We start from the raw sequence: 11,450 nt of genomic DNA, 5'->3' as shown, positions 1-11,450 counted from the left end.
GATTTATAGAAATTGTTAATTATAGAATTTTTTAATACTGTTGATGTTAACTTCAAAGATTAATTTTTTTTGCAGGGCCTTCGAAAGAACATGCTTACTCCCCCATTACAGAGAGTTGTTCGGCGGATGTTGCGAGGAGGAGTGAGGAATTCTACCAGGCGATGAAGGACCCTTAGTTCTTTTTTTCTGGTTGTTGTATTATAAATTCAAAACTTATTTATATATAAAATATTTTTGTATTGATTTTTATTTTAAATTATAATTTTATTAATAAATGAAATAATTTTAGTTATTATTTTTAATTATATTTTTAAATTCAGTAAAATAAAAAACGAAGTAAATTCGTAGCTAAATTACGACTTATTTACGTGGAAAGTTTACGAAGAAATGACAAGGAAGATTAACGAGTATTTTACAAGGAAATACTTTCGAGGTATTTACGAGGAAATGCTTTCGAGATATTTACGTGTAATTTACGAGGAACTGCTTTCGAGGTATTTACGAGGAAATATAGCGACCTCCTAACGTGGAATGATTATGTGGTATTTACGACGAAATGATGTACTTCGTCTTTACGACGAAATGTTTTCCTCGCTAAGTTACGACGAAATGTTTTCCTCGCTAAGTTACGACGAATTGGCAAGGAAATATGTGTTACGACGAACGAGTAACGACGAAACGTGTTTCCTCGCTAATTCTTCGTAAATCCTCTTTTACGACGAACTCACGAGGAATACCTCCGTCGTTAATCTCATGTTTTCTTGTAGTGAATTCGAAATTGGCAAATCGCAAAAATGTTTGGAAGCATTTAATAAATAGAGGTTTCACGCCAAATTACTATATATGGTTTCAACATGGATAAGGTTATAATTATGATCAGAATGTAGCTAGTAGTAGTAATAGCAATTTTCAGAAAGAACCGGTTGATCATCATTTGCATAATGAACATAGTTACCATCAGGAAGAGTAGATGGTAGATTATGATTAGGTTCATGATATGGTATCTGATGCACTTGTAGCTCATGATGAAGATGAAGAACCTAATATAGATGCAAAAAAGTTTTATGAAATGTTAAATGCGGTGAATCAGCCACTTTACAGTGGTTGTAGAGAAAGTCTCTCTAAATTGTCGCTGGCTGCTAGAATGATGAATATTAAAACTGATTACAATCTACCTAAAAGTTGTATGAATGAATGGGCAGACTTGTTTAAAGAGTATTTTTCGGAAGACAATGTGTGTGTGTTGATTCTTATTATGATATTCAGAAACTGGTTTATAGTCTTGGGTTGCCTTCGGAGATGATAGACGTTTCCATCGACAACTGCATGATCTACTGGGGAGATGATGAGAAGTTAGAAGAATGTCGATTCTGCAAGAAGCCACGATTGAAGCAGCAAGGACGGGGACGTAATAGGGTACCGTACCAAAGGATGTGGTACCTACCAATTACAGATAGATTGAAAAGATCTTACCAATCAAAGCAGACTGCTGCAAAGATGAGAAGGCATACCAAGCATATTCAGACGGATGGTGAGATGACTCATCCATCAGATGCAAGAGCCTGGAAACATTTTAACAAAGTACATCCGGATTTCGCTAGCAATTATTGGAATGTGTATCTCGGATTATGCACAGATGGATTTAGTCCAAAATTATTCCAAAATTTAGGCGGGAACCCTAAATTTTACTTAAATTTAGGCGGGATGTGTCGGAAGACTTCTTTTTAAGTTTTCTGTAAGTCTTCTAGACCCTAAAATAAAATAAAAACTATGCAAAAAAACCTTTTTAAACTTAAAAAAAACTTAGAAAGTGTTTAAATCAAATTATTAGATAGTTACTAAACATATATAAGTCAATTTGAAAAAGGAAAAAAAAATTGAAGATAAGATTTCAAATCTAACCCTAAAGATATCAACAATACTATAAAATATGTTACCAAACCCTAAACCAATGACTCATGAACCAATCTACATTCACTCATCTATATTGAAAATAATTCAATTTCAGATAAACTAAATTTACATCATTGAAAAATGTTTATTATTACATGATTTCAAATTTTAACCCATGAAAATATTTTTTATAAAAATATAAATTATTTTTAAGATCTAATCCATGAAAAGACTTTCTCTGGAAGACTTATGGAAGAGTCCTGTAAGACTTATGAAAAACTTTTATTTATGCGGGAAACCTATATTATTCCAAAATTTAGGCGGGAACCACAAATTTTACTAAAATTTAGGCGGGATGTGTCTAAGGACTTCTTTTTAAGTCTTTTGTGAGTCTTCAAGACCCTAAATCAATTAACTATGCAAATAACATTTTCTTAAACTTAAAAAAAAAACTTAGAAAGTGTTTAAATCAAATTATTAGATAGTTACTAAACATATATGGGTCAATTTAAAAAAGAAAAAAAAATGAAGGTAAGATTTCAGAATCTAACCCTAAAGATACATACAATACTATAACATATGTTACCAAACCCTAAACTAATGACTCATGAGCCCATATACATTCACTCATCTATGTTGAAAATAATTCAATTTCAGATGAACTAAATTTACATCATTGAGAAATGTTTATTATTACATGGTTTCAATTTTTTACCCATCAAAATATTTATTATAAAATTATAAAATTAATTTTAAGATCTACTGGACGAGAAGACTTACAAAGAAAGTTTCTCTAACGGAGGGTTATAATGGTAAAACTGAATACATGTTTTTTGTTTGTTCACAAGGGGGCTGTTGTAATTTCACTAGGCATTTGGGTTACTTTTGCATTTGATTGAATTTGGAGTACACTTTTTATTCAAAAAAAAGTTTTGAGTCACTTTTGGCAAATCCCCCAAGAAATTATTATACCTTTTATGTCTTTAAAACCCACACAAAACCGTTTACAAAAGATCTTTCATGATACAAATCTCCGATCATTGTATTGGTCATATTGGACTTACACAAAAAAACACACTCTCTTTTTTCTCTCTTGTAAGCTAGAATATTTTTGGTTTTTTCATGTGTTAAACTAAAATATAAAGTAATTCTACAACCAATTATCTGAATTAATTATAATATTTTTTTTCTTTAAAACAAAGATTTTTAATGACTAAGGTTTATGTTTTTGAACAATTTTAAATCTCACATATCTTCTAAAAATATATACTGAATTTTTTTATCATCCAAATATTTAAAATTTAAAATTTACAATTATTATTCAAAAACTATAAGAGTGTAAAGATAATATATATTTTTTATATAATATAACTACCCACAAAATTGCGGGCAAACACCTAGTTAAGTGAAATAGAAAGAGTTTTATATTTAGTTAAACAATTATATGGAGTGAAAAAATAAGTGACAATAAATGTAATATATTATTATTATTATTATTTTGATATAAGTTATTATTTTATTCACAAAAATATGTATTTGAATTATGTTTTTGGCTACTAAATTGAACGTTATTAATATTTAACGATAGGGTCCTTCGATGATATATAACGATATTAAAATTCGTAATCTTCTTTCTATAGTCGGTTTTGTATAGCATTCAAGGCATGTATTATGGTAAACATTTTAGCGTGATGTACAAATCTATCTTATCTATCTATAATAATAATTTGGGGTTTTCTCTCACCTTAGCCTTCCACCTCATCATATTGCATAGGGCATTTTGTGACACTTGTCACTTCCTGATTAAGCACGTAATGTCGTCTATTTATTTTGTGGGCTAACAAATCTGTTTTATTTATCTAGGCTTTATGATTTTATTTGACCCATTAGCTCAATAAGTAAGCTCGCCGGAGGCCCACAGTCACAACCCTAAGGGACGATACCGTTGCGTATAACCGTCGACGGCTCTCCTTCCTTTCTCATCCCTTCTACGGTGTAACTCATCTTAAATAACAAGACAAACACTTCCACTCAATAAGTATTCTTTAGTTGAGATGTTCCACCTTCTCTGTAAAGAGTCTACGATGTATTTTATCGGCTTCTTGCTGCAAACTCACAGTTTCTGCATCTCCCAATCTCACAAATCCTCTTCAAACTAAAGCTTCCAGTCCTCCTTCCCGATTTTAAAGCTAAAAATATTTCAGAGCATGTAGGAGCTGTTAACAATTTTCACAACAATGCAGCAATGAAGTGTGAAAACTTGATGAAGCAAGGTCAGTCTATCAAGCATGCTTTGCATAAACAAGATAATATCACGAAAAATGAGTATCGCATTCGATTAAATGCTTCTATTGATGCTTCAAGATTCTTGTTGCGCCAAGGGTTACCTTTTCGTGGGAATGAAGAGAAAGACGAAACTGCTAATAATGGTAACTTTGTTGAACTCTTGAAATACACTGCCGAGCAAAATGAAGATCTGAGTAAGGTTGTTTTAAGAAATGCTCCTGGAAACAATCAGATGACTTCTCCAAAGATTCAGAAAGATATTGTCCAGTGTTTTTCAGAAGAGCTAATCAAAAGCATTATTGATGAAATTGATCATGATGTATTTGGTTTGTTGGTGGATGAGTCTGCTGATGTTTCTTATAAAGAACAAATGGCAGTTGTGTTTCGGTATGTGGACAAGAGTGGGATAGTCAAAGAGAGATTCATAAGTCTTACTCATGTAAGTGATACATCTTCATCATCTTTGAAATCTGCAATTGATTCTTTGTTTGCTAAGTATGGATTAAGCATTACAAAGGTGAGAGGGCAAGGTTATGATGGTGCAAGTAACATGAAGGGTGAGTTCAATGGGCTAAGGTCATTAATCTCAAAGGAAAGCACATCAGCATATTATGTTCATTGCTTTGCTCATCAGCTTCAGTTAGTTGTTGTGGCAGTTGCCAAAAAGCATTTTGATGTTGGAAACTTCTTTGATATGATTTCTCTGCTACTGAATTTGGTGGGAGCTTCATGTAAGAGGAAAGATGCGTTCAGAGAGAATCACAAAGAAACGATTGAGAAAGAAGTTAATGATGGAGAACGCAAAACTGGAAAAAAAAGGGTTAAATCAAGATGTTTCTGTTCAAAGACCAGGGATGACTCGTTGGGGCTCTCACTATAGAACTTTGCTGCGTGTGGTTGAGTGTTTTTCTTCTATCGTTAAAGTGCTTGCATGTGTTGAGAAGGATGGCGCAGATGACTCAAAAAGACGTCAAGCATATGGTCTCCTCAGTTATGTGGATAGCTTTGATTTTGTGTTATATTTGCAAGTGATGGTTCACCTTTTAGGAGTCACAAATAGTTTGTCATTGGCCCTTCAAAACAGAGATCAAGATATTTTGAACGTAATGTCCTTAGTAGCATCAACAAAAAGACAGTTGCAGAAGTTTAGAGATGATGGATGGAATGCTCTTATGCTTAAAGTTTCTTCTTTCTCTAAGAAGCATGGTATTGAAGAGCTGATATGAAGGAAGATTTCCTTGACACAAGGAGGCGAAGGAAAAAAACAGGAGTGACAAATGAACATCACTATAAGGTTAATTGCTTATATGCAATTTTGGATTTGCAGCTTCAAGAATTCAACGACCGCTTTAATGAGGTGAATACTGAACTACTTATTTGTGCTGCTTCATTATCTCCCATCGATTTGTTCTCTCAGTTTGACCATTCAAAACTGATGAAATTATCGACTTTCTACCCATCTTACTTTAGTCAGGGAGAGTGCATATCTCTTGATCAACAGTTAGATGTCTATATTGATAACATTCGAAGTGATGATGAAAGGTTTACTCATTTAGAAGATCTTGGAGAACTTGCTCGTACTTTGGTGGAAACACGGAAACATTTGTCATTCCCTTTGGTTTATAGGCTTCTGAAGTTGATTTTGATTTTGCCGGTTGCCACTTTAACTGTTGAGTGGAGTTTTTCAGCCATGAAGATCGTGAAGACAGATCGACGAAATCGGATTGGAGATCAGTTTCTGGATGATTGCTTAATTTGTTTTATCGAGAAAGATGTATTTGAAAAAATAACGAATGTGACTGTGATGAAAAGATTTCAGGATATGAAAGATCGCAGAGTACTTTTATAAAATATTTGTTTTGTCTTTTTGAATATTTTTTTTTAATTATATACTGACACATGTTAAAAAAATTCCTGGGTCCGCCACTGGATGCTCCTCCAGTACTCCTAGAACCGCAGCCTCCGCAAAGTCATTTAGTTGTTTCCGCCGTTGATGCTACAACAAATGATGAGAGAGTCCAAGTTGTAAGAAGGCTTGCACCACCTAAACACTACAACTATGGAGAGTATGAGCACCCAACAAATTGTCCATACACGTTTGCAGTTTTTAGTTCGAGTCATTAATGTTGTCGTTTAGCAACTTTTTTAAAAACACAATTTCGTTTCTTTTCTGATAACTTTGGTTTATTTATTTACTTTAAAAGCATCTTTTAAGTTGGAGAAAAGAAAAGACTGAAGCCCATATTCAGATTTATGTTTTTATAACAATTTAATAAACAATTAAATTGGTAATTTAGGTCATAACGAGTTTCTTTATGGTCACAATGTAATGATTTAGGCCGTCGTAACATGTTTATTTGCTGTACTTCTTTACTGGGCTTATCACACTAACGTAGCGTCGTAGCCAGTTAATATGAACTCTCAGTTTTTTTCTAGCAGTTGGCAAAGAAAACAGGAACTAATCACTGCGTCTTACTCTTTCAACAGGTTCTTTGAAGCGGGAAACAAACATAGGCGGTTAGCAGTCACATTACTACCCAGTCTACTTTCATTGTAACTAAAATGTTTACGCACAAAACAAAATAAACTGATTTGTTTCTGTTCAACCTGCAACATCCATTGTTGCACCCAGTCAACAAATAAGAGGCCACCCCTTAAACCATTTAAACTTCATTATAAATCCATTCATAATATTTATTTTTCAAGTTTCATCAAACCAAGATCAACTAAAAAACAAAAGAGTGAATTTAACATTTTTTCTCTTTTAATTGCTAAACTCATGTTAACTAAAATTAACAAGATATTGATGCAAAACCATAACCTAAAAATAGAAAAAACAATAGGATGAGAACAAAATATAAAAATAAAACAAAATAAAACTGATTCTTAAAAAGGTTATCTCATTAATTCCAAAAAGCCTCGAACATAAATCTAATATTGATATTAAAATAAAAATTGTTTAATGGCATTGTCCAAACGGAAGACACAATACAAAATAATATGAAAAATGCATAAGAACATTTATAACAATATATGACTTAAAATAAAATCAGTAGATGTAAAAATCTAAACCGCCAAAAGAAAAAACATATCATACTCCAGTAAAACAACCTCAACAATCATATAAGAATAGTAAGAAATAATGATTCACACCTAATATATTATGAAATGATTCAAAATAAAAACAAATGTTAAACAAAATACTTAATGAACCCCTCTCCAGCGCTACTATATCCGACTTACCAACTACGATTTGCAAAATACCAGAAATGCACACCTTAGACAATTTAGCTATTCTCATAAAATAGTTAATTCAGGTCCGATCAATGTTGGACCATGATTAAAAAAATCAGTTACTGGATTCAAAATAAAGACAATAATTAATCAATACATCTAAAGTGGAATCCCTAATAGATTGCCACATCCATGACATTGACAAAACATGCGACGATTGTTATTATTTTAAGAGGATAAAATAATTTATTAATTTCATTCAAACAAGATAATCACAAAACAAACACATTTATTCTATTTTTATTGAATCGATCAGAAAACCACTTACAATATTTCTCTTAAACTTAAACTTCAAAACAAAGTAATATACTACTATCATTAACCACTAACAAATGGATACAAAAACAATATTGAACTCATTAGAACATAAAACATATAAACCCGGCGCGTAGCGCCGGAATACCAAAGAGTTGCCTTGTGCTCTATTCTCAGGTGTCCACGTTATCAAAGAGGATGGAGCGTTTTTGGACATGTGGTGGCTCGGTAGTGTATCGGTGTTTCTCACGCGTTTATTTCTTTTAAAAAAATTTTACGCTCACGCGCATGATGTTTGTTACGGTGAAGTGATGTTTTCTCTAATTGGGCTTCGCTTATCTTTTTTAAAATTGAGCCTGCTTCTTATTTGAAGCCCATATGTAGTGGGTTCTTCTTCCTTCTTTTTCTTGTGGCTGATTCTTTACAGACGAAACCAAGCTCCGACTAAAGACGACGCCCTTTGATAACCGTAACGTTTCGCAAATTTTTTAATCCGTCATTTAATTTGGGTTATCTCTTCATTAGTCCACAACTCCCACATTAAAATTTCGATCTACCTCTTCGTTTCTACTGTAACCCCCTGAATCTATGTGATGATTATACTGATTCTACACCACCATCATTCTATATATATAGACTCACAGTGAGTCTCCTCCACATATATTTCCGTCAAGCTCCCCGGAAAGACAATGATGCTGATTCCATCTGGTCGCACTTTTGTCGAAACGGTTCGGTGTTTCTCCAGCATCACTCGAAAGTCCGTCGAGCTCCTCTTAGTCGTCGACCACGGAGACTCATGATCACAGATGAACAAATCCCTCAGAAACATCGTAACCTCAATTTCATATGTTTTAGAGATGTGAACATGATTTAAAATCGGAAATAGGAGACAACAATACCGGAGAAAGACGCTCTGCTTCACAATCCAGTGATAGATTGATTTCGACTAATTTCAACGCATGTTCTTTCTTAACAAGCTTTAGTCTTGGTTTGTGTTTTTTGTTTTCACAAGGTATGGTGATTGACCGATTCTAGACAACCGCAACAGGTAAAGCCCAATATAAAATCTGGCTCTTTTGGTCGATCTTCCACATATCAGCATCTCACTGCGTCTGAACCTATTGCTTTTTTTTTTTGTTTTTCAAAGCTCAATGGAGATGATGAGTTGATGTCGTGTCGTGTTCTACCAAGTGTTGGTCTGAATTACTTAAAAAGTTAATTATATGCATAAGAAAGCACAGTGGACAAAATTAGCTCATCTAATATACCTTTTACTCACTTTAATCTTCTTCTTTTCTTTGTCTTGGTTTTTGGTTATTCTTCCGTGCATTGGATGGAGTGGTTCATTTATTTGAAGCTTCAGTCTGAAGGTATGTCTGCCTTAGATTACGTATGATAGTTATTGGCTTATAGAGCTCCTTGATTTTAAAACTGTAGCAAGTTAATATGGAATTTTATTTGGCACCATCTTCATTTATCCCAATATAAGTCCATGAAATCTAAAATTGCTTATATGTACCATCAAATTTCTATAGAATATTTGGCTGATAGTGTTTGTAAAATGTATGTTTGTACAAGGTTCACTATGGACAAATTATGAATCTCATGAACCGTTATATTTTTTTGACTTTTACTTTGATGAAATTTTGACTATCTAAATGAAACGATTATAAGCAGGTCTTCAGCTACCATGTTTAAGATGGCTAATCTGGTAGGATTAGATTAGAAGAGATGGGGAAAAGATATAGATTGGCATCCACACAACAGTGAACTTTTTTCTCTGTGTATGCCTCAATTAGGAAAGAACATCGGCGTAAAAGACAGCATCACAGAATAAACCAAGGTACGTAGTCTTTTCTAAACAATCCTTACACCTATCTCCTGAGAAACCACTCAAAACTTCCCATTATTGTTAACTTCTTTTCTTTTTCAGCGGTGGGAGTTGACCCACCTAACCAACAAGAACAAGTCATCACTCAAAATTGCATTCAAAGTAATATAAGAATATTCACAACCTCTGTTGGTAACATAATCTCACGCAGCATCGCTATGGCGTATTATTTTTCTTTTCTTTACGACTGTATCACAATCCTCTCATATATGTTTACGCATCTGCTACTATATTTCTTACACAAAATCCCTCATGGTCCGTTGACAATTCAAACAAACACACTAAAACCCAATACGTACTGCCAATATAGCTCAGGCGATATGAAACAATATAAGCCTTAAAAAAACAAATATAATTGTTCTAGACCATCAAACTTGAAACTTTTATATACAATTAAGTAAAACATATAATAATACACAAATAATCTCACGCAAATAATGTATTTCAATAGAAAATACAGCTGAGATAGATAATAAAATTAAATTTTTAAAAAAATATAAAATGTTACACAACAAATATAATATTCCCGCGCTAAGCATTATGTAAATTTTTTTTTTGAACTTGAAGCATAATGTAAAATTATTATGTATTCATGAACATGTTAATATTAAGATAAACATAATATATGATAAGAATAACAAAACATACACAATAAAAATTAATATCACCTTACGTTTAAGTAAGTTATATTTAGGTATTTTTTTGTTACAAACCCGCCCGTAGGACGGGCCAAATCCTAGTATTAATATAAATATGGTAACCCAATATGTCCGATATAATCAAGTTATGAAAATAAAGAAGGATAGTATCGTGACCTTTTTCTTTGTCTATGGTTAATTATGCTATTACAAACTATGAAAAAATATTACAAGACGATTCTACAGCCGACAATTCTACCTGCCTTACGAAGATTCATGCCTCACTGAATCATCCTGAGCCGTCTTATCAGATCCATGCCCAACAGTATTTTTTGCGCCATGCTGAAGATCTCTTTTATGTTTTTCTCAATAAATCTGCAGAATTCGCCTTTGCTGATATTCGAAACTCAGACCTCCTAGTATAAAAGCATCATCATCTATGAATATAGAATGTTAAACCGTAATATGTATGTTGTAGCTTCATTCAAGGTGAGCATATATATAGGGCAAAATTCCATAAAAATAATTTCGCTAAACTTTTTAATACCCAAATTTTTTAGTACCCAGTATAATACCCAAAGTAATTATTTTAATCATTTTAATAGAAATTTTAAAAATGTGTCCATTTTAATATCCAAACTAGATCTCGACCCGCGCAACCGCGCGGGTTTTTGTTTTCATTTATTTTTATATAAACATTTTGTTTTCAATTCTAAATTAGTAAATATTATAATATATATATATATGTATATGTCTATCAATTTTTAAAATATGATAAGTATACGGTATATTTTTTATTGAATAAATTGTTTCAAAATTTCACATGCATTTGTATCTTCTTCTATATATATATTTTCGGATTATTATTTCATTATTAAAATTGTAACTATATATATATATATATTAGTAAAATATTGTTTTATTGTCATATTCAAAAATATTACACATATAATTATTTGTTTTATTTACCGGATCAGTGTGAAACGACCATAGTCAGAGAAAGATCTACATCTCGACCTGCGTAAAGTTTTTGTTTTCATTTATTTTTATATAAATATTTAGTATAATAAGTATTTTGTGTTATTTACCTGATCAATGTGATGAATATGTGATCATCTATGTATATAATGTGTAAGAAGTTGAAAATTAAAACCGCCGGTTTAATGTTTCTTTACAAGTGAAATGCTTCAAGG

General features: G+C 32.3%; 1 pseudogene; it reads left to right on the top strand.

The window, feature by feature from the left end:
- Positions 1 to 3,967: 3,967 nt before the first annotated feature.
- On the top strand, positions 3,968 to 9,865 carry LOC103875087 (annotated as a pseudogene).
- The last annotated feature ends 1,585 nt before the right edge of the window (positions 9,866 to 11,450 follow it).

The sequence above is a fragment of the Brassica rapa genome, chromosome A01 (genome assembly GCF_000309985.2).
Source record: "Brassica rapa cultivar Chiifu-401-42 chromosome A01, CAAS_Brap_v3.01, whole genome shotgun sequence".
NCBI lineage: Eukaryota > Viridiplantae > Streptophyta > Magnoliopsida > Brassicales > Brassicaceae > Brassica > Brassica rapa.
This window is presented reverse-complemented; position numbering and strand designations above follow the sequence as displayed.